The sequence below is a fragment of the Xenopus tropicalis genome, chromosome 2 (genome assembly GCF_000004195.4).
Source record: "Xenopus tropicalis strain Nigerian chromosome 2, UCB_Xtro_10.0, whole genome shotgun sequence".
Taxonomy (NCBI): Eukaryota; Metazoa; Chordata; class Amphibia; order Anura; family Pipidae; genus Xenopus; species Xenopus tropicalis.
In genome coordinates, this window is record NC_030678.2 from 135,591,821 (window position 1) to 135,616,012 (window position 24,192).

The 24,192-nt window shown below is 40.6% G+C and overlaps 1 protein-coding gene across 4 annotated transcripts in view; it reads right to left on the reverse strand.

The window, feature by feature from the left end:
- Positions 1–24,192, reverse strand: part of nckap5l (NCK-associated protein 5-like) — a 51,715-nt gene that overhangs the window by 19,537 nt on the left and 7,986 nt on the right. For 2 of the 4 annotated variants that reach the window (XM_004911844.4, XM_031897145.1), the window contains exon 2: positions 369–430. The gene's annotated coding sequence lies outside the window, so the exon portion shown is untranslated. Of the gene's footprint in view, positions 1–368; positions 431–8,165; positions 8,270–19,073; positions 19,167–24,192 lie in introns of those variants that run through there. The other 2 variants (XM_004911845.4, XM_002935119.5) reach the window with 2 other exon arrangements.

Here is a 24,192-nt window from a genome sequence, read left to right on the forward strand (position 1 = left end):
TAAGAAGTAGTTTGTATGCATATAACATAATATAAGTTCTGCTTGGTTACGTATTGCTACTTTCTGTATACAGGAAAAAACAGTTATCTGTTTATTAATCTGCTGGCATTTGGAGGATCTGTAGCATTTTCCTCTAATGCAAAGTGGTTCAGTTTCACTTAATGACGGAGTAAATAGAAGTCTCCCATCTGGTTTGGAGGATTATGAAGATTAGGGCTTTCCCACAATGCCCAGTTTCCTGCATGGCAAACACATCTCGGGAAGCTTTATAGTGAGCCTTAGAGACAGAAGCAGGTCAGCCTGCTCTGTGCATTTCTCCTTTCTACAAACACAGAACATCTGGGGACAGAGGTCCCTTCTGTACTCACCTCTCTTGTGATTTCATTCCCAGGAGCTGGATGGGCACTGGACTTGCGGCATTTCAGCCAATCTGCACAAAGAGATCAATATTTAGTACACAGACTCTCAACTCTCAAGTCTGAGCTTTTAGTAGGAGCCAGCGCTACACATTAGAACTGCTTTCAGTTCCCACTCCCATGTAACTAGAGGATGATGGCTGGACTTGGGTGTTTTACTATTGAGTGCTGTTCTCATTCTCTACCACTAGGTGGGTCATGGGAGCATTTTAAACAATGGAGGTGTCAGGGAGCTGCTATCTTGTTAACCCCCCCCCCCCCCCCCCCCATTGTATTACTGATTGGCTCCTGGGGAGTAAGGGCTCTGGCACACAGGGAGATTAGTCGCCCGTGACAAATCTCCCTTGTTGGGGGGTGACGTCATTCCAACTGACTGAAGTTTATCAGAGTCTGATAAACTTGGCACATGGCTGAGGACACCTGAGAAACTAAAAATATTGTCTTGCCCTATGTCAAATTTCAAAATTAAAGTATATATCTATATCTGTACATCATGTATAATTCTCAATATAAGCAATTGATTCAGCACAGTGGCTCAGTTGGAAGCACTACTGCCTTGCAGTGCTGAGTTCAATCCCAGCCAGGGCACTATCTGCAAGGGGTTTGAATGCTCTGCTCGTGTCTGCATGGGTTTCCTCCCATACTTTTAAAACATAAAGGCAGGTTAACTGGCTTATGACTACATTGACCAGAGTGTGTGAATGCGATAGGGACCTTAGATTGTAAACTCCTTTGGGGCAGGGAATGATGTATAATCTCTGTGAAGTGCTGTGGAAATGTGTTGGTGCTATATAAATCACAGAAATAACTAAATAAACTAAAACATTCACAATGCAGGGCAGCATAGACACTTGATTAGAATCAGCCATGCATTATCAGCTTCTATACAGATCTAAGCTCACTTTCAGCTAATGTTTTGATGTTGACCCTCTTTTGACAGATATTTAACGTTCAGCTCCCAAGCACACTGCACATGTGCAGTGCCACTGGCACACAAAAGATGGACTTTGAAGGCATGGGAGATTACACATTAAACAACTGCTAAACTTCTGGTCTGGCAAAGTACGTTCAGAGCATAATATACAGCTTCTCTAGCCACATTATTATTAGAATGTTTGTTTTTCTCTAAATAAGTCAATATTTTGCTTAGCAGTGTAGCAACTCTATTATTTCAGGGTCAAAAGGGTAGAAACCCTTCTTATTGACTGTTCCGACAGCCTAAGGGTTAAAAGTTAATGACGTACTACAGTACTATCAACAGATCATTCAACTCAGTAGCCTGTGTTTTAAACCTTAGGCTACTTCTCCCCAGAGACTTCAATCACATCTGTTACAATGTCATATCTGACCTCCTTAAATATGTATGCTCTTTAAGCTCCGTGCTGTCAATTAGAGATAGCACAGTGCACAGCATTAGAGAACAGCGCTGAAGGGCTATTCAGCAATGTACCAGTTAATCTAGGCAGTGCCATTTACCTTACGCTACCTCTGCTCTGCTTTCACTAAACTGCTCTTTGACGTCACTTAATTCTCAGCAAACCAAGAGAGAATCTTTCATGTTAGAATAAATAGTAGTATAATATTGTGTTTTCATCCCTGAACGGAAAAACTGTGCTTAAAGAGATACTGTCATATTTTTATGGTATACTTTTTATTTCTAAATTACACCGTTTACATAGCAAATAATTCACTATACAATTTAAAATGTTATTCTGAACCAACAAATGTATTTTTGTCAGCTCTAATATTGGTGTGTAGGCACCATCTCAGTGCATTGTGCCTGAGTCTGAGCTTTCAGAAGGAGCCCGCGCTACACATTAGAACTGCTTTCAGGTAACCTATTATTTCTCTTACTCCCATGTAACTGGAGGAGTCCCAAGCCGGACTTGGATTTCTTACTGTTGAGTGCTATTCTGATATCTACCGGGAGCTGCTATCTTGCTCCCTTCCCATTGTTCTACTGATTGGCTGCTGGGAGCAGGGTGATATCACTCCAACTTGCAGCACAGCAGTAAAGTGTGATTGAAGTTTATCAGACCGCAGGTCACATGGTTGTGGCACCCTGGGGAATTAAGAATATGACTAGCCCCATGTGAAATTTCAAAATTAAATATAATAAAATCTGCATGTGTTCTTGAAAAACAGATTTCAATACAGGATTCTGCTGGAGAAGGTCTATTAACTGATGCATTTTGAAAAAAAACAAGTTTTCCCACAACAGTATACGTTTAACAGATTTGCAATCTTGCCACAGCCCAGAAGAAATACTATCATCTATAGGCTAAATAAATTACTAGCTTTTATGAAGACTGCCTACAATCATTGCATCTGACCGTATCACAAAGTGAAGGAAAAACCATTAAAGGAAAACTATACCACAATCAATGTAGGTCTCTATAAAAAAAAATATATAAAATGTAATACAGCTCATATGTACCCCACTTTATTAATATATACCAATTTTATAAAAATATACTTTTATAGTAGTATGTGCCATTGGGTAATCCTAAATAGATAAACTGCCATTTTAAGTACTAAGGGCCACCCCCTGGGATCATATGATTCACGGTGCACACAAACCAGGGGCACACATACATGTTAAGTCACATCAGCCAATTAATCGACAAAGTTCTGTCTTTTACTCCTACACTTCTACCTGTTACAGTTAGAGCTGCATTAATTCCTGTCAGGTGATCTCTGAGGGAGTAAAAACGCAATATTTACTGAGATTATATATATATATATTAGTTGTTGAATGCCTCAGGGGGCCCCAGACCCCATCTATAGCCGCTCTAATCAGTGAAGTTATGTGTGCCCGCTGCAAATGTTCTGCAGCAGGTATGCTTGCATGTTAGTGCAAGTGGGAGGGGGCGGCAGCTAGGTACCTGTATTCGAGGGCCCCTCTGATGATTTTTTTTTTGCAGGGGGGCACAGCATGCTCGCAGTATGCTGCTGGCTAACAATGTATTTAGCATCTCATGGAACCTAAATATAATAAATAAGCACACCATTCCCAAAACATAATACATTATATTCAGATGTGTTTGGCTTTCACAGATTCAGTTATACCATAAATTACATTTAAAGACATATAAGGACATCCATATCAAATAAGTGATCACAACACGTGGTTCAGTATGTTAGCGGGGGGCACACGTGCTAGGGACAGTCATGGGGCCTCAGGGTATCACAGGTGACATGCTTGGTAACATTGGTGGGGGGTCTTACAAACAATGCTTTCTTTTGGACTAGGGCTATATAGTTATACCCCTGAGGTGATTTCTTCTTTTAGAGAAACAACCATGAAAATGAATAGAAAGGGTGTAAACTCTGCCTTTTTTTTTAAAATGATTTTCACAAAGGGAATATGTAACCCAGGCTGGGGCTGAATAACAATAGAGATTGGGAGAGACATATTATGCACAAATACAAAGACTGTATTTGCACCCCTGTGAGGCACAGCACAAGCTGTAACATTTGCTAATCTAAATGTAAACAGATTCATAGTCCAGGCTTCTATGTGCTTAACTACCCAGGAAAGGGAACAACTTGGCCTTCACACTTCCGACTTGCCTTGTGAAAAAACATTACGGCTTTCTTATGGGGAACTGGGGAGTCTCAAAGGAAAATGACTTCCCCACACTGTAATCAGAGGGATCACTCTAAAGAGAAGGGCTAAAGTTACAGAGCAGTGGACCCTTGGGACTGCAGGAAGGCCCCATCTGAAGGGGGAGGAAATTACATAAACCAGGGATTTGCCTTGGGTGTAAAGGAGCAGTATGCCAACTTTTTCAAATTCGTTCAGTGAAAAGGGTTTGTGCTTGAATGTACAAACTTCTTAGTTCAGTCAAACAATAAGTATGTTTTGTTTTTATTTCCATCAGTGAAAAATCTGACATTTAAAGTCACATTCTACTTCCCGTTTGTAGAAACACAATAAAAACAAATCAGAAGTACATTGAGAAGCCCTCTGCATAAACAAACCCCCTCTTTTCTTAGCTGCAGCCTGTTGGGCTGCTCATTATCACAAAGCCAATTATACAGAGGCTATTCAGAGGACTATTGATTTCTATAGCTTTTTCAAGTTTTCAAATGTCCTGACCATACAGCATCTGGCAATTTCAATTTGTCATCTGCATTGCAGTCTATGGGGACACACACAGTCAATGGCTACAGCTCATGGATATTCAAATAACCAAAACAACCCCAGGAGCCCTGCTGGACACATTCTGTCCACCAATAGGGGGCCAGGAGGCAGCAGCAGTGCATATCCATAGAAGAGCTGAGTATGAGCTATACAATCCATGGTGCAGCTGGAACTTGCATTTAAAAAGCTTTTTATATAATACCAAAACATAAAGCCATAAGAAATAGCCTGATGGAACCCCTTCTGCATTGAATTTACAACACCTACAAAGAATTCAGTGTATTCCAAACAAATACAATGAAGCTGAAAGAATTTTACTGGGGGATGGTCCATGCAAAGCTCCCTATGGCATCTATTTAGGTTAAATTAAAGCCATTTCTGCATGGGAAGTGAATATGAGGAATGTGCTGCCTAATGAGTCTTCCACTAACTGATATATGGGAAAGGTTTCAAAAGATTTTTCAAACTATGGCCATGCAGCAAAGATGTCAAAGGCATGGCTCCCAACTGTGAAGAACCCCGGCATGCAGGGAGTTGTGGTTCATCACACCAGGAGAGCTGCAGGCCTGACACAGCAGCCATACAAGCTTTTTGTTATATTACAAGAATGTGTTGATTTCTGAAGCCTATGTAACCCCCAAAACATTCTTTTTTTTAGCAGAATGTATGCTTTCTAAATAATTTCAATCTTGAAAAATGAATCTAAAGAAGAAAAAGTCCTTGGTGCATTGGGTGTGTGAATTCTTTAAAATAAAGTTAATACATTTACTTCAACAATTGGAAGTTCACTTTAAGGTAGGTACAGATCTCTATAATAAAAATCTATAGCATGGCTGTTAGGAGCAGGTCCTGCACACCCTGTAACTTTGTTGCCGAGTCCTGCGGTAGAACACTGCATTGCAGCTTGCAGCACATGCCCAAGCTCCTTAGTCCTCTGTCCCATGCCAAAATACAGATCAGAAATCTGCTCGGAGGAAATTGTCGCTGCCATAACCATTGGAGCAATGTAGCGTGCTGGTGACATGAGGACACTCTAAATGAATTCCTAGTCCTTGGTGTCTGACCTCAAAAACTCCTACGCTACAAGGACTTTAGGTTGGAAGATGGATGAAACAGCTCCCTCTTACCTAGCGAAGGTTTTTACCTTGGAATAAGGCACCGCGTTTTGCTTTTGGGTCTTTTTATGGTTTGTTAAGTAGAATGACAAACACAAAAATGACAGAAACAAACAAAAAGTTAAGGTTACTAAAATAGCAAATGTTTAAAGAAGAACCAGTTACATCAAATTAAATAAGATATTTCTTCACATCTTTAGACACCAGTTATTCCTATCACACACTTGAAGCTGGAGTCTTGATCTTTACTGCAATGTGTTTACATGTACCCACATACCTCAACACAAGCCCCATACGGTGCAGAATAAGAAGCATATAGCAATGGTAAATTAAAGTGTTCAAATGTGAGAAATCCTACAAGAAAAGGATTGTATAAATGCACACTATATACACATTATTTGGAAGGAGTAGTTATATTGTTTTTATTTTATGAACCCTTCAGTTCTTCTAAACATACTGCATTGCTCAATTTGATACTTTAACCCACAAAGTTACAATAAGAACAAATGTAGGAAGTGGGTTTTGCCATTGAAAGCCATTCTCAGATGTTAAATGCAATATATAATGAAATACCCTGTAGAAATGATGGAAACACTGTATATCACAGGTGTAAAAAGTAGAACAGTAGCCCTGCAGCTGTTTTGAAGCGCACATGGTTCATTGGCAGGCACAACATGGGCAAGCTACAAGTGAGAGGCAGAAATCAGATCATCTGTAAGTCCTGCATTCGGCAAGCAGTGGTTCCAAGGAGTAACATTAGAACTTGAACCCAGAGGCAGCTGCCATATTAACCCTATTCCAAGCTTGCCTTTAATTATAGCCTTCCAACAAGCACTGCAATGCTTCTCAGTGCCAGACACACAGGCAAGGGACAGAGGAAAAGCAAAGAAATCTTACAACAATGATGTTTTATTATGAAACTGGCTAAAAAAAAAAGGTTATTGAGAGAAATAAAAAGTAATTTGAAAAACAGTTTTTGCATGTAACCTGTATGTTCATTTTATACACCCATTTATTATACAGCACTGTGGTATATATTGGCATTTATAAACATATAACATAAATATTGGGATGTGCATAATAACAGTTCTATATGATGTAAACACTGTCCCAGGATGCACAGCACCACCATGGATGTGCAGCTTATTGTTTTTGTTTTGAACTATTAGTGACCAGAGCAGTGTTCCTTATCAGGCAAAGCATAGAACTACAGTGTCTGCCTTTACTGACTTCTGCATTAACCCTTCACATCTCCCAAATTACCTCCAAAACTCTGAGATGCATTTTTTTTTATTAACCCCCCTTAATAACTTAAAACTACATTGTGCAAACAGGACACTGCCAGACCAGGAGCCAAATCACTGCTGTGAAGGGGAACATTTGGAAATCTGAAATTAGAAAAGAAAGGGAGGCACAATCTGCTCAATGCACGCAGAGAAAACTATGACCTTGTGCAACAACATGTGCATAGCAGTCAACAACAGCAACAACAGCAGAGGCACCTGATGTATAAGTTAGCAGGTTCAGTCTTGCTTTTTCTAATTCTCCGCTGAGTGTCTCGGCAGCTTTAACATGAGAACCCCTGATCCAATTATTGCACTAGAGACCCCTGAAACACATTCCAGAGAGCTAAGCCGCAGACAGAGCAACTTGCCATTCGTGGGAAGCCTGAGCTGAAGTCATGTTTATGGCATACGCTGGTTAACTCAGATCCAAATGTGCACACATTATCACAAATGCACAATATAAAGAGGTTTACACACTCATGGCCCTCCAGCTGTTGTGTTGTGTAATACAACTCCCAGCATTACAACAACAGCAGGAAGTTGTCTTTTCCAGCAGCTGCAGGACCAGTGTAAAATGGACACCCCAAACTTTTATGCAAATAGTGCCCTCAGATCAAGATCAACCAGTGACTGACACTTTTAGCGGAATTAAAACACTCAGCATCCCAAACACATCAGTGGGACGCTGGGAGTTGTGACTGAAGTACAGCCGCAGGCTTGACAAACCTGATGTGAATATAAAAAGTATCTATCAGCTGTCCCACAGCATCAGGGGCAACTTATTATTTCACCTAGAGCAGGGTAGAGTAGAGAGGACATTGGCACGGCTGCAAAAAGTTTTAGAGACCCTGTGTTAACACACACAGATATGCACTCGACAACGCAGAGATGAAGATGATATGGGCACATCTGAAGATTATAACATCTGGCTGTACAATGGCACAGCTAGGGATCCAACATCGCTCAGATACTGAGAAAGGAAGACACTGGGTTCAGAGCTTCATGACTTCTGGCTGGATAAGGCTGACAACTAGCACACAAGTTCAGAGCCAATGACATGAGGGTGGAAAAAGAGAGCACCACAGAACCCTTTAGATTGCATTTTCTTTTTTCCTGAGTCCAGAGACACATAGAAATGCTTGCAGGAAATGTGTGGAGTAACAAAGAGAAAGCCAGAGCCTTTGTGCCTTGTTACACTTACCTTGTCCCCTCTCCCCTTCTTGCACTCACTTCATGGAAGCTCTTGGAGAGCCGGCTGCCGTGGTTATTGTGCTGCATTGTTAGCCAGCACAGTCGCAGCGGGGAAGAAGGGAGGAGGTTGAAAGGGGGGGTGGGTGGGAAGAGAACAAGTCTGAATCCCTGCCAGGATCAGCGTGTGCTCTTCCCGGCCTGCAGCGTCTGTCCCCCTAACCCCCCTCCATAATGTAAAGCAAGGGCCCACGTCACATATACACACACTGCAGCTTGCACTTCCCCTGAGGGAGAATCCTTAGCCCACTCTTATAATGGCAAGAGCTTTCCCTTCTGCCACACAACAATGAAAGGGAAGACCATCTGACCCTTCTCTTAATACAGTTTCACAGTCAAGGTCACTGGTATCCTGGCTCCTTACATCTCATCCTACATACAGAGGCCTGTCTCACTCAGGCCAGCCCTCCATCTTTATTAGAATAGAAATGGACAGCTGGCGAACTTCCACATATTGTGCTATTACTTCTACCACCTCCTCATCAACATCAAAGGCTGCCCTGAGGTATTGAAGGTTGTAGTTCACCACCATCTGAAGGGTCCTCTCTTTACCACCATTGTATTATATTAAACTCTCTTCCACCATGGATGGAACTTTCCAAGACAACATTCATAAACCAGGTCAGGTGACTGGAATTCGCCTTCCATTATTCTCAGCCAGCTGCCTATGCAGCATTCGCAAAAATAAGCCATTTGAAAATAATCAGTTATAATAAAATAATTACATGTAAACCCAATAGGAAGCCTAGGAAATGACATTACGAGGACAAAACAATATCAAATCCCCTCTCCCCAACACAGATAATATGATAATGTCATATATGGATTCATATTTGATATTCTACTGGAGACAGAAGCTATGCTTTGTGGACTTTTACTACCCTTTATTTGCTCTCATATAAGTATAAAGCACCACCATATTTCTTGGCCCCCCTGCAAGGAAAAGGATTTATGATGTTGCTGCTGCTGCAGCTGCTAGTTCTGCCTACAAATCTTTCCAACAGTTTTGCAAGTACAATGGTTTGCCTCACGTCTCATATAGGGGGGGAAAAGAAGGTCATATGGCCTGGGCCTAAAATACTAAAATAACCCATCCTCATAGCAGGCTAACCCAATCACACAAGCAAGGAGATATAATAATAGTCCATTCTGCAATAATTCTCATGCAAATGAGGTTGGACCAGAGGCTTCTGCTTATGAACCCTTTCTGCACATAAAATGAATATTTACAGTTACTAACAATCACAACTGTTCTTGTTAATAACCCCTTATTTAGCAAAACACACTTAGACACCCAGGCACCATAACTGTTTAGAAAAAGACATGCCCTAGGCACAACACACAGACATGACAGTCTTTAGTAGCGTGAAGGCGAAGGCCAAAGCAGGGAAGGGCTTTCTTTAGATGTGCAAGGCCTTGTCAAAACATACTCTATGGGGCCCCATTATTTATATAAGGACTTTTGAACCTATAACAGTCATCTTTTTGCAAGTTGTACATAAATACTGATATCTAAAAATATTACACAGGTTTATACCATCTTCAGCTAGGGGTACCACAACAGAGCCCAAATGCTACCATGCACACAGGACTGGCAGGCAATTCACTCCCTATGCCCCAGGCCCCCATAGCTTTGCCTGTGCAGATGATTACTGCTCGCAGGTAGCAGATGCGTGTTGGGTTATATAAGGCAACCTACTCTTCCTACCGCCTTTCCAGCCATCTGAGCTGTGATCATTTCTTTTAGTCATGTGGGGTCTCAGCTGCACCTCAGCCTGGCATCCATGTGTCTCCTGGCTACAGCAAGAGAACACATGAATGGTTATCCAGGCACTAATAATGACTTATCTTCTCACTGCCCAATGTCTAATAAAAATGAACTATTTAAAAGTTTCATTCCTGAATGCATTTGCCATCTATGGGGAAGAGGCAAAACCAAAAATTAGGAAACACTAAAATTTGGCTCGTTCATCTAATGCAACGTTTGGCCCTACAGCTGTTATTGACCTATAAGTCCCAGTAATCTTCAGCAAGAGACCTGGCGTAAGCATACATAGGAATGAGATCAAGGATCCCTGGGCATCACAGAAAGGTCCAGGTCTCTATCTCAGGGGAAGAAACAAAGTCCCAACCTGTGAGGTTACAAAACCCTGGTTGCATTTGAACTCCAACTCTCAATTCATCTTATTACCCACATCTCAGTGCTGCCCCCATAAAATAAAGATTTATGATTGTTATAAAAAAGGGAATGCATGTCCATGCACACATCAAGTCTATGAATGTCCCTTTGTAGCTAATTCCTTTTGGTTGCAGCTGCCTATTTGCAGCATAGAGGTGTCCTAGAACATTCCTAAATGACCTTATATACAATGGATCTTTTACTATAGCCAACCTATAGCCCTCCAGTAGAACATCTGGACAGGAATAAAGGTTCTAGGACTGTGTGAAGCAAGTCATTAAAAAGTCAATAAGTATGTTACCAGTATGTTTGCAGGCATGGTTTGCCTTCACATGGTTCAGATTTTTAATAAGGTAGGTATTATTTTTAAAAGGATAGGGACCTTAGGTCTCTAGAAATAGATGGCAACATAAATGCATTAACTGTAGGACAATACCACAGTAGTCACCATAGTTGAGTACCATACTGATCTGGTTACACTAAACTTTATATAATATATACATTGAAACACTGAAACTAGTCTATAAATTGTAGGATGTTTTCCTCGGAACAGAGGTCAGCGCAAAAACAAGAATACTATTGTCTGGTCACATCCTTTCTAGAAAAAGATATCCTGAGTTGTACGGTTGTGTCACAAAGAGAAGCATTTAATGTATATACATGTTGTTGCTATTTTCATTGCATGTGACAGCTGGTCCTTTAACTGTGTTCTGTTGTTGGTATTCTAATATTCCGATTGGCTACAGGTTGGTTTTAACCCCACCTACTGCAAAGCTGCTTACAGGGGCAGATGAAAAAATTGATTGCAATGGGCGCTCTCTCATCAGTGTAAAGTAGCCTTATTCATCCTTATAAACATCTTTATAACAATGTTTACTTGCCAGTCGGAGCTACCATATGGCTGCTTGCTCTAGATTTAAACTCCTGCCCATATTATCAAGAAAAATGATGCTTGCATAGATCACTGATGAAAACATTGCATTCAAGTTACTGTATTATTCGGCAAGAAAAACAACATAAAATGATCAAATTCACAAATAAACATAGGTCGTCCCTACTGAGATGCTTTGTGTTCTTGCCTGCAGGTTTAATCCATGTGTTGCTACCGACAGTGCCACCTCATAGTAGGTATAACTTATGAGAGGAAGTTCACCTATACATTAACCTATTATTTTTAGGGATGCACTGAATCCACTATTTTAGTATCTGGCCAAACTCCGATTCCTTTGTGAAAGATTCGGGCTGAATGCTGAACCGAATCCAAATTAGGATAAGGAAGCATAAAAGAGGACCGCACGCAAACACACAGTGAAAAATGTTCAACTTCCATGTTTGCGTGAAAAAAAAGTCACATGACTTTAAGGATTCAAATTCAGTCCGACCAGACACGTGGATTTGCCCAAATCTGAATCCTGCTGAAAAGGCCGAAACCAAAACCAAATCCTGAATTCAGTATATCCCCAATTATTTTATTCATTGATCAGTTCATGGCAACTTTTCAATTGATATACTTTTTTTTGTAAATAAAATTTTACATTTTCCTTGTCCCAACCCTACCCAGAGTAGTAGAAGGAAAAAAAACACAAACATTAATGAATATTAAGGGAGTAGTTTTAAACAACTTGCACTGGATTGTGATTAATCAGAAGACACTGCTTTTCAGTGTAATGGGCTCTCTAGAATGTGACAGTGTGTGAAGCATTTTGTTACATTAAATGATGGGAATGTTAGTCTGGGGCATCCATGGGGAAGCCACACTGCAGCTGCCAAAGGTCTGAGCAGTAAAGCCTCTAGGTCAGCCTAAAGCCAGTCAGAACGGATTGCTCACATTCCTGGAAGAACCCTGAGCTTAGGGTAAGTGGAATGGGGGCTTCTAAAAATACATCACTATTACAAAGAAGGTTGGTTGCTGTTGTTAGTTTAACAAAAATCTATTGAGAGGGCATTAATTCCCTTTTGATGCATAAAGGCTGCCATTTAATAATGTTCAATGTGTTTTATGTGTGTAATGATTGGCAGCTAACAAGGCCCATGAGCCTGATGGAGACACACTGTTCAATGGGCATTTCCTTCTTGTGGTGATTTACATGGCATCTCCACTGGCAACAGAACAAGAAAAAAGGAAGGACCACTTCCCCTCTACTCTCCAAAATAGATTTGAGGATTTGTTTTAACTTCCAAAGAAATCAACTACTATTGCTGTATAATTATGTAACTATTTATATATAATGATATATATAATACTAATGTTTCAGCCCTAGTCTTATCACAGGCAGATGTGATCTTGTTTTATTGCTGTCTCCACTCACTATATCAATCTGTCCCAGATTATAATTGCATAAAGTTCAGTATGAATGAGGGTCCTATGGAAGAAAAGTCAGAAAAAAGCATTAGAACCATTAGAAACTGGTGGAGTTTTTTTGTTTTTTTTTGCAGAAAATATATTCTGCTATAGAAACAGAAGGCAGAAGAGTAAAACACAAATAGGAAATATAATTAAAAAATAGTAATTGTAACAATGTAAAATTGGTTTGGGATCCAGGGGAAGTTCAGTAAATTGTTCTATAGCAACATGAAGTTCTGGAGACAGTCTTCTTTACTTCAAGATCCCTTTGAGATTTGATCTGCCCCCCCCTTGGATCATAAAAAGTTAGATACATTAAAAAACTAATATGTCAGTTTCAAGAATATCTGGAACAGCATATACACCAGCACCCTAAATTAACCTTAACTTAGCCTTCTAGGAGTATCTAGAGAGCAACTGGAATTCTTCTCGACTTTCTCTTTAACTTGCCTTCAGGCTGTGGGAACTGCTATATAACCTGCATTGCCTGGATTTAAATAAAATAATAAAAATCCAAGGTACTCTATTCAGCAGAACACTGCATTTGTTATCTTTCAGCGGCACTGCAAGACTTTTACCACAGACCAACAAGAGCAGAGTATTAACTTGCCTTTCATTCCCTCATCCCATTTTTAAATACTAGGCCAGAATTCCTGGTTGCCATAGCAAAAAGACTTTATACACATAAATATGTTCTATGTGCTTTCCAATGAAGCAGCCTGGAAGCAAAAACTCATCAACGCCCCTGGAACACCGTAACATTCTCCAAGCGCTCCAAACTGACCATACAGAAACATGAACCTTCCAAGAAAAGTCTCTTTCTGCAGAACTTGCATATATAAAAGTTACAAACTCAACAAAAATGAAATGGCAGGCACCATCTGAAAATGATTGTCAGGAGCAAGTGTCCAATTCAGCTGGTGTCTCACGTGAGGCTTGTGCAGAGATGGGCCATAAGGCACACCATGGACTGAAATATTACTGTGCAGGTGGTTAGAAATGCCATTTCCAGGGAAACAAAAAGTGAGGAATTAACTATGCCCTGTAATTTAACAACTGGCAGTTTGAATAACAAAACTTGGAAAATGCCAGTGCAAGCAAAGTGTATTTATTTGGCATTTATTAGTTGTTGCTCATTTTGTGGTAAAGATGGCATGTTGGGCTTTGTAGGGCCTTTGGAACGGGCCCTCTATACCATCTTCAACATGCTACCTACAACCTAGCTGCCCAGACTCTCCCTTTTTACCTTTGTGAATGTTAGAACTGACTGTGGCCTAAGTTAAGGGTAGCCTTCCTTACTGCTATTGCCCTCTTCTGCATTGGTAGCCACTTACATGGACCAAAATGTAGAAGGACCGGATTGCTATGCACCAGGGATCCCCAACCTTTTTTACATGTGAGTCACATTCAAATTTAAAGAGAGTTGGGGAGCAACACAAGCATTAAAAAGTTTCTGGCAGGTGCCAAATAAGGTCTGTTATTGGTTATTTTTCAGCCCCTATGTGGAGTGGCAGCCTGCAGGAGGTTCTGTTTGTTAGTATACTTTGTTTTATGCAACCAAAACTTGCCTTCAAGCCAAAAATGAAAAAATAAGAACCTGTTTTGAGGCCACTGGAGCAACATCCAAGGGACTGGTGTGTAACATGTTGCTCACAAACCACTGGTTGGGGATCACTGCTATACACCATAGATTCTACATTCTTTATCCCACTGTTCTCAGAGGGATGGATTGCATAGGGTGCCCAGTTGGTTTGGCCCAGCCCTGACTATTCTTTTAATTAAGAAATATATAATGTCCAGATACAGAATGTAGAATGGTCAGTATTGGCCAAACATATCTGCACATGTATGGCCAAATTAATAGGCTGTAGCTGGGGGAAGGGCTTCCCAGTTTGTGGTTGTACAAACAGGAAGTAGCATGCAGCTTTTCTTTTAGTATCAGAAATAACAAAAACAAAATATATTAATAAAAACAACAAGCAAAATTATGATCAGCACAAGACATAATCAATGAATTCTTACTGAACATGGGGTATACTGTGCCTTTATGGATCTGTACCCACAAACTTTTGTGACTGCATTTCAGATATGCTCTTGGCACAAACAGCACCTGCCCTTGGTGCACATTGCCGCTCCAAGCTACAGAAGATGCCAAGCCCTGTGTGAAGGAAGCAGTTCCAATGTTGCCACCTTTCTATCTCCTAAAGCAGATATAGGAGCACATTTAGAGGTACAATTTTCCAGTCCACAAATGTTCTATACCTTGAACAAGGCTCTGAGTACCGGTGGTTGCATACAATTGACAAGACATATAATATGGAGACAAGGTTTAGTTGTCCTTAAAATTCAAAGCTTTAAGTGACTTGCTTATTCTCAGAATGCTGTGGAAATTGAGCTTTGTACCAGGGGTATAGCCAGTTATTACATTTTAAACCACAGGATAGTCATCAGTTACATTGTAATTTCTAAATGCGGAGCCTGTTTGTGCAGAACACCGCAGGGCAGCAGTGAAGGAGATTACGGGCACATCCAGCCTAAGCTGCATTGCGTGTCAGCATTTAATGTATTGCTCTCTTCACTCAGGCATTTACAATTAATAGGCACTTCCCATAGCCAGGGTGAGGCCAAAGACAGTGGGGGGTAAGGGTGATAGAAAAAGATAGCACTGCCAACCACTGCTATTTATAACTGTTTGGGCCCCCTTTATAATAAGCATTTCTCCTACTCCATTAAACAAACATAAACAATCCTTCTTCCAACTTTGCAGCAAATATAATGGTGCTTTTCCCTCTGTATAACAAAGGTCTTTGTAAGTCTGATTTATTTTAATGATGCATCATTCTGGGATGCTCTCTTGTTTAATTTACATGCTGGGTGGCTCGGGAGGACTAGTATGGGCTCAGGCTAGGCAAGCTTCCCAAGTACTGGGTCAACAACAAATGGCACAGACCAGACCAATTTATCTTGGTACATGCCGGGCATAGCTTAGAATAAATAAGAACTGAAGTACTGCTTGCTGTTAGTGCTGCATGGGTGCCTTTCTTTTATTTTTCATGATTACACAATTTTGAGCTGATTCCCACTTAGTGCACTAAAAAGGTATTTTTGGGTGCATTGTTGCTTGCGGGGAGACATTGTAGGGTAGTCATGTGCGGGTTGACAAAAGATCAATCTGACCCCAACCCGACCACTCCCAATCTGTGCTCAACCACACCCTACAATCCACCTCATTTATAGACCAGAACATGCCCCTTCCCATATCTGACATCATAAAGGGGAAAGAAGCAGGCATGTTCCTATAAATAATGGCTGCCGGAAGCAGAAGCGCAGAATAGTAAGGTCACGGGCAGGGAGGGGCGAAAGGAAGAGCTCGGCCTAAACCCAACCAGGAACTGCAAATCTTTAGTGGATGTCAGCCCAAACCTGCCCAATACGCAGGTAAACTTGCAGGTTCCACAGGTTTCAACCCAACCTGCGCATCATTGTTGTAGGGGTCCTATATTATGTTGAATGTGTAAAATGCTAGTCCGATTTGTTTTTTGCATTTTGCAACCTGCCCCCCCACACAGAAGAATTGCCTAACATTTCTGTGCGCCAAATTGGAATGCAGAGACCTGCGTGCCACACCCTGATATAGTGCTGCCTGTCTTCCCGTAGTGCTGTATTCATGGAGGGGCAGGCAGCATGTAGGTTTTCCTCTGCCTGCCCCTAACTTAAATGTAATAGGGACCTTAGATTCTAAGCATTATCCATAGACTAATGGTGGCCAAGCAGAGTTCTTTCAGACCAATTCGGCAGCTTATCTGCCTGTGTATGGGAACCCCTGATGGGCCTCCCTGCCAATATCTGGCCACAAATTGGCCAGGTGCCAGTCCGGCAGGTTTGATTTTCCTGTCAGACTGGGGACTGCATTGGTTCATTGATGCAGTCCTCGCTCCAAGGGCTCCTATACCTTGTTGTCATTGGATCGTGTTAGCCTGATACTGCCCACCTATCGGTAGAAAGATCAACGCATTTGGCGACTTTTAGATATGTGTGCACCCAACAATGGGGGTAAAATTCAGTTAAACACACCTATACTAATGATATTTCCATGCACCATACAGTCAGTTACAGGGTCAATGGCATATTAGAGGAATGCACGCTCACTTTCATGCAAAAAGCCTTGCCAGCTAGATCATGGGATTGGAGGAGCCAGTCTGTTGTTCTGGTAATCCTAACCCTAATGAACAAAAATAAACATTGTATCTTTTAGATCCAGAAGTCTTAGCTGGTCAGCAAGTGCCAGTTACATTGGTGGGAAATTAGACAATATAACCTTATAGAATTACAATTATTTGTGGCTATATTATCAATCTGACATCAGCAACCAATTACTGTAGACTGCAAATGGCAATGGAGGACACGGAAAGAATCATTGGAATGTGTAAAAATAATATATTATATTTTATATTTTGTTTTAGGATTTTTGCAGTTTATTTAAGAGAAACTGATATGGTAACCTTGAAGGCTTAGATACACTATCATATGGCTCAGTTCAACTTCCAAAGACACTGTTGGCATTACAAAAATAGGCTACATGCTGCTTTCTCTGGATAGAACATTCAGTTTTAGACAGTATTTAATTAATGGTTGCAATAAAGAGGAAACATTTACTGAGAAACATAAAGCACCTTCCCATAACCCACATACATAAGCCACAACAGAACTGCCTTCAAAGTTTACAGTTACAAGGGATCACTATGAAACAGATGTTATTTGAAGCATTTACAGCCTTGAAAGGTGATCTGAAACTAGTGATTTGCCATATAACACCCTGTTCCTGTAAAGTCAGTGGAATCAACAATGGTCATGTGTTCTAACCCCTGCAGCTACAGGCAATCATACCTGATGAAGGGTCTGTGCTCTTACAACCAAATGTGTTACTTTAGAAAACAATCATTAAAATACTGCTAAGAGATTTCATCTTAAGGTTAGGCATTTAGCTATGGAGCAAAACAACCCCCCTCACAAACAAAAAAGTGCATGTTTGTTCTAGATTCATGTTTTAGCATGGTTTTAAAATTGAGTGGAGGCAAGGTTGCATTGTGTAAGCTTCCTGTGAAAATGAGCCCTGGCCCTTATGTCAAAGGTCATATTCTACACATTCTACCAAGTACTAATATTTCCTGCAGGCCACTGAGAAATACTACAGATAATTATCAGTTATATTTTTCCTCTAACGTTTATATCACAGAAAGGATTTGCCTTCATACAGGGACAACACACACACACACACACAGTCCCGGCCAAATTGTAACATATAATAACAAATAAAAGATACTATGGTGTTATAGCCATCAATTGTGAGGTCATGTGTTTTTCCAATCAATCAGCTTAAATAGGTTTCGACCAGTTATTTTTTAGGAACTGTGGTGGCACTGAACTTTGGGAGCCCTAATAAAACCTACTCTTACTGGGAAGTGTTTGATCTTTACATCCCCCACTTCTAAAAACAGGAAATAGAGCAGGAAAGGCTACCCCACCAGTAGCTATTATCAGAGAGGGGGGTAGGAAGTGAGGTGCCGTCTGCAGAGGAAATGGATACCAGAGCAATCCTGCCTTCTCCCCCTCAAAGACAATATGGCAGGCGCTGTATCGGTAAGATGCTAGGCTTGTAAATTAAAGCCTTGGGCTATATGTTTAAAGACTTAGCCTTCAAAATGTAGTGTGCGTGTGTGTGAATGTATGCAGCTTTCATTTGATCAGATAGCTCTCCTTGCAATTTAATGAAGAACAAAACTAGCTTAGCGGAATTTTTTGGCGCTATATAATAATGGAAAATATGAATAATTGAATGCACCAACTGGAAACCAATAACAAAATAGAAGAGCTATTTTTACTATTGGCCTTACTAATGCTAACGCTAATTACCTTTCTAGATAGAAAGACTGTAACAAGGGAGTGTATAAAAGTTAAGCTTTAATGAGGAAAGAGACAGCAGTTAAACCCAGCAGTACGGGAAACAGAGGTTATGATTTCCCTCATTCAGACTGAACAACATTGTTTTTTCAAGCCTCCAGTGCCTCCGAGATTTTGCTCTTCTGCAGCATGGGAAGTTTTACATGACATAGTTGGATCACATCTTAAATGCTCTGAAATGGAATATATTTTCCAAAATTAATAGAAAATGATTTGCATACAATAGCCACTCAATGGGGAGCAAATTTAGATCCAAAGGGTAGAATAAGACCAAATCTGCCTTTACCATTCACTATTTAATTACATGATGTGTCCTGAATCATTAAGCATGCAATAGTACAGTTCCATCGATATAATGCATCAGTCAGCAGGCCTACCGTCATCTCTGAGCAAGTACGGTTAATGCAGACCCCCTGCAGTTCCAGTTCTTACAGAGTAGACTTTACACATGTATCAGAGGGAACAGCTTCCTAGAGGAGAAGTTACAAAGACTGCCATCATCAATAGCATACCACTTCATCTTTAAACAAGCATGTACCAGATCATGAGTTGGTCTGTTTTCAGTTTTTGACCAGATCAGCGCAATTTGGTTATTCAGTGTGTTATATTTATAATTCAGTACAACCAGGCATGTCAGAACTGCCATTTCCAGCACCAGTATTGCCCAATATCTTGTGTAGGTCAACAGCATCCCAAGACTGCTATATAAAACCACCACATTATATTACAAATTATTTATAATCCTTTATTTATCTTGGACTGACACATTACCGAGCACTTTCCGGAAATTATACATCATTCAGGTTCTTTGCAGAATCAGACTCTTATCTACTATACTTTCCCCATCATTCTATACCAGGGATCCCCAACCTTTTTTACCCGTGAGCAACATTCAAATGTAAAAAGAGTTGGGGAGCAACACAAGCATGAAAACGGTACCTGGAGGTGCCATATAAGGGCTATGATTGGCTATTTGGTAGCCCCTATGTGGACTGGCAGCCTATAGAAGACTCTGTTTGGCTTTACACTGGGTTTTATGCAACCAAAACTTGCCTCCAAGCCAAGTATTCAAAAAATAAGGGCCTGCTTTGAGGCCACTGGGAGCAACATCCAAGGGGTTGGGGAACAACATGTTGCTCACGAGCTACTGGTTGGGGATCACTGTTCTATACTAATATGTACTCATATAATTACCCATAATAGGTAGAGATAATATGTATATACCAACATAGAAGCCTCAGCAACTCTTATAGCAATATACTGTTGCAAAATGCATCATTACAAACAATATGACTGTTAGACTTTATACAGTGTTAATGGGTGCACTACTAGGCTTCCATTACTGAATACACAGTACATTTTTTTTTAGTGCTGTGGATTGGCTGTTGCCAGACATCTGTACACTGACTAATGCCTTTCCTTCTGATGCCTCTTAAAGCTGCTTCTTGTAACCTGGCAGTAATAAAATAACATCCATCTAGATTCAAAAATGTAAGGATTGCTGAATTAAAGGTTTTCTTTGTGATGGGTGACAACCTCTTCTCTTGGCGAGATCTATAATTAGAGAATTCTCACCCACAAAGACTGGGTTATTAGAGGAAGTAACTTGTGCTCCTGAGAGTTGCACATACACACCCCAGAATGAAGATAATGTAAACTTTCAACAGGACTATGAAAAGCTACACTTTAATAGAAAAACCTTAGCTTCAAAGGAAGAGAGAGCTTTGATGTTTGCAATGCTGCTGATGGAGCAAGCCAGGGACCCTGCTATCCCAACATGTGTGGCATCATTTGTCTAGCTCTTTTGTCCTTGGTATGGGATATGTTCACTAAAAAGGACTTCCTATTTCAAAAAGGGATTCTGTCATTTTCTGCTTAGGTGTCCTTCACATTACTATAAGGAGGGGGCACAAATTCAGTTTACATATATGTGGTTAAAGGCACAACATCAGAACTTGGCAAAGCACTTCAGTATCAATATTAGGTCTTTGCTAAGGTAACCAGATGTGACCAATCAGCAGTGATTGCTTTGGAACCCTGCCTGGGGGTTGGCCTACAGCTGCTTGACCTCTGGTCTGCTCTGGGCAGCAGAAACATCAAAGTTAGTCAGAGAAATGATGGCCACCAGGCTGGTAAATAGGACACTTTGTGTCAGCACTATTAAAGGGGAAGTTAAAGAGCCCCACACAACATGTAATCTGTTCCTTCAAAAAGTATCAATAAACACTATTTTAATTTGCTGAAACCCAGCTACAAACCAGTACTCTTTTTGCATCATTTCAAATCATGGGAGAGACAACTTCTCCACAGCTTACAGACAGCATGCAGGAACTTCCATAACCCACAATGTATTGCACTGTGATGTTCCTTTCCTTATGGGCATTATGTGTGCAGGGAATTTAGTTACATTTTATTTGGGTCTCAAAGTAGTCAGCCAAAGAGAACGGGGCCAGGCTTAAGTAACTGTTCCAAACCATTTTATTACATTAAAAATCACATTTTTAATTGACGTATATTGCAAAGTTGCTTGAAATTATGTTAACTTTTCAATAAGCTTAAAGCTGGCTATACATGTACCAATATAATCTTCGTACGATTTTCGGGCTTATCGCCCTGATAATTTTTGTACCATGGCCATATCCTACAATTTCAGTCTGAATGTTAGTTTAGATTGTTGCATTTAAACGTATGATAAAAACCCGAGCCCCGTGGGATCATAGGATTCACAGTGCACACAAACAAGCCAAGGCACACATACATGCTAGGCCTCTTGCTCCCACACTACTTCCTGTTACAGTTAGAGCTGCATTATTTCTGGTCATATGATCTCTGAGGGAGCACACAGCCTATCGCTAAATGGTGGATGTAAAAGGATGTAAAAGGGCAATATTTACTGATATATTCCAGTTTGGTGAGATTCTTTAATAGGTCACTAAACATAATTTAAACTATTTGTTGGTTAAGTATTCATTCTGGGGGTATAGTTTTCTTTTAAGTTGTGTTTGGGTGGAGTTTCCCTTTAACAGAAGAAAGATCGGGAAAGATGGGATAGGAATGCCTCTTCCTAAGAAAATGTTGAAAATGTTACCACATTATCCACATAATGTACCTGTTCTGCAGCAGGATATGAACTGTTCTATGTAATGCTCCTGCTCAACGGTCCCTCTACCTTTTGTGAATGCTGACAACACACAACTTTATAAACAGCATGAAATATGGGCAAAGCTAGAGGAAGGTTCAAGCAAGAACAAATTCACAGCACTTTACATAAAGTTTTGATACACTGGCAGCACAATACATAAACCTTTTCTCAACTGTAATTATAGGAATACAGGAATGATGGGAATTATTGAAGGTTCCATTTCTGCCTACCAAATGGTTCTGGGTAAGGCAGTGTAAATGCACATGCAGAAACATACAGTGTAGGAAGAGCAGTGGCCAAGCCATATTGGCACCTAACAATTAGGTCTCCCAGGATACTACATTATGTTCCACCAAGAGTGATGATTTATTTTTGCACATTCTCTCAGTAAGTGAATTCACATGGAACTCAGTTCTATGCACACATCTGCCTCTATAAAAAATAGGAGCACAAATAGCTACAAAAACTAAATTGCATCATTCCAACATCTGCAACTCCCTTGGCTGCTTACAAAGTGATCTCATCCCCCATGTTTTCCTTAGCCCAAAAGCTTTTTAGTCATTCCTTAACTGACCACATATCAACACACATTCCCCAAACACAGACTGCACTGTCCTTTTCAACAAACTGCTAGACTTCATTTTTCCCTCTATAAAACCAAAGTCTCTGCACCCTGACTGGATTAAATAAACAGCCATGAAATAAACACACGGAAGCAAATTAATATTTAGATCTGAGTGGAACAAAAAAAAAAAAAAATCAAATTGTTGTTGTTTAGAGACAACTCCTTTTTGGCCCCCACCACAATATTACTCATTGAGCAGCATTATCACCCCAATTACATGGGTTAATTCAGAAAAATATCTGGAAACCCCAAGTCCTAAACATTCTGGATAAGTGATCCCATACCTATATTACTAAATACAGCACATATTTTAAAACCACCAACATATTCAGCAGGGCTGTTTAATACATAGATATGTGCACATATCCCCTCAATACATCTTTACTTATGTCAATACAGGGGGGAAATATATATTATATATATAAAATGTGCCGTGTCACCCAAACTGTCTGCACGTTGGAAACTGACAAAGCATGCACAATAATGGATTGAATTAATGAATGCAGCTTTCAGTTCAATTTCATGCCTGTTCTTCCAAATGCCTTACACCTGCACTATGCTTCCTTAATCTCATCCTTCTATCCAGGGCTGTCTTAAGAAGTAGCAGGCTCAGGATAAAGGGGTCCCTTTATTTATAATCCAAGTTGCAATTGCTGTTGAAATACAGCATCCCAACCTGCAAATTTCTGAAGTTCAGTCACTCACATGACATGTTACTGAGCTTACCATCCCTTATTACAGATACCATCCCATTGTTGCAGCCCCTTCTCTAGATGCCATCTTGCCTTTATTTACATGCTACCTTACAGAAATACTCCCTATACCCGAGAGCATCTTTCCTTATTATATACACTATTGCACTGTTGTGCCCCTTCCAAGGCACGATTGCATCACAATATACACAAAAAATTTCAAAATTTTATCTCCTACCCCCACCCCCCCAAAAAAAACCAAAATGCATGTTATGCTCAAGAAAAATGGCACAGTAGCCCAGCTTTGCTCTAATTCACCAACACATTCTTTTCTGCCCAGCACCACTGCTTAAAGGTGGCCATACACGCACCGATATTATCGTACGAAACCTCGTTTCGTACGATAATCGGTGCGTGTATGGCATGTCAGCGAGCCGACCGATATCGCAGGAAGCTGCTGAAATCAGTCGGCTCGCCGATCGGCCAAGTTAGAAAATTTTGATCGGGCGCCATAGAAGGCGCCTGACCAAAATTCTCCCTTCAGAGCTGAATCGGCAGAAGGAGGTAGAAATCCTATTGTTTCTACCTCCTTACCTGCCGATTCAGCCCTGAATGGTGTGTGGCGGATCTGACGATGTTTCGTGCGACCGACGGTCGTACGAAACATCGTGAGATCGCCACGTGTATGGCCAGCTTAAACGGCAAGTAAATATCAGTTTTAAGTGGGGTTTTTTTTTTTAGGAATAAGGCTGCTGTGCCTCTATCTAAAAGCAGCTTGTTGTTAATTTAGAACCCACATCCCCCTTAAAAATTATACCTTGACTTTATATTGGCCTTTACTTGTCCTTTAAGTGTCAATGCAATACCTAAAAAAGGCAGAGAAAACAAACACTGCCTGGAAGAAACCTGTTCCTTGGGTTGAGTTTGCACAGATGTAAGCATTTAGTTGTGCGCTTGTTTTTGGATGGAGACAACATAATAGTGTTTGTACATCAGTGCTGCTCCGCCTGGTGATCACAATGATACTGGTGCCTTAG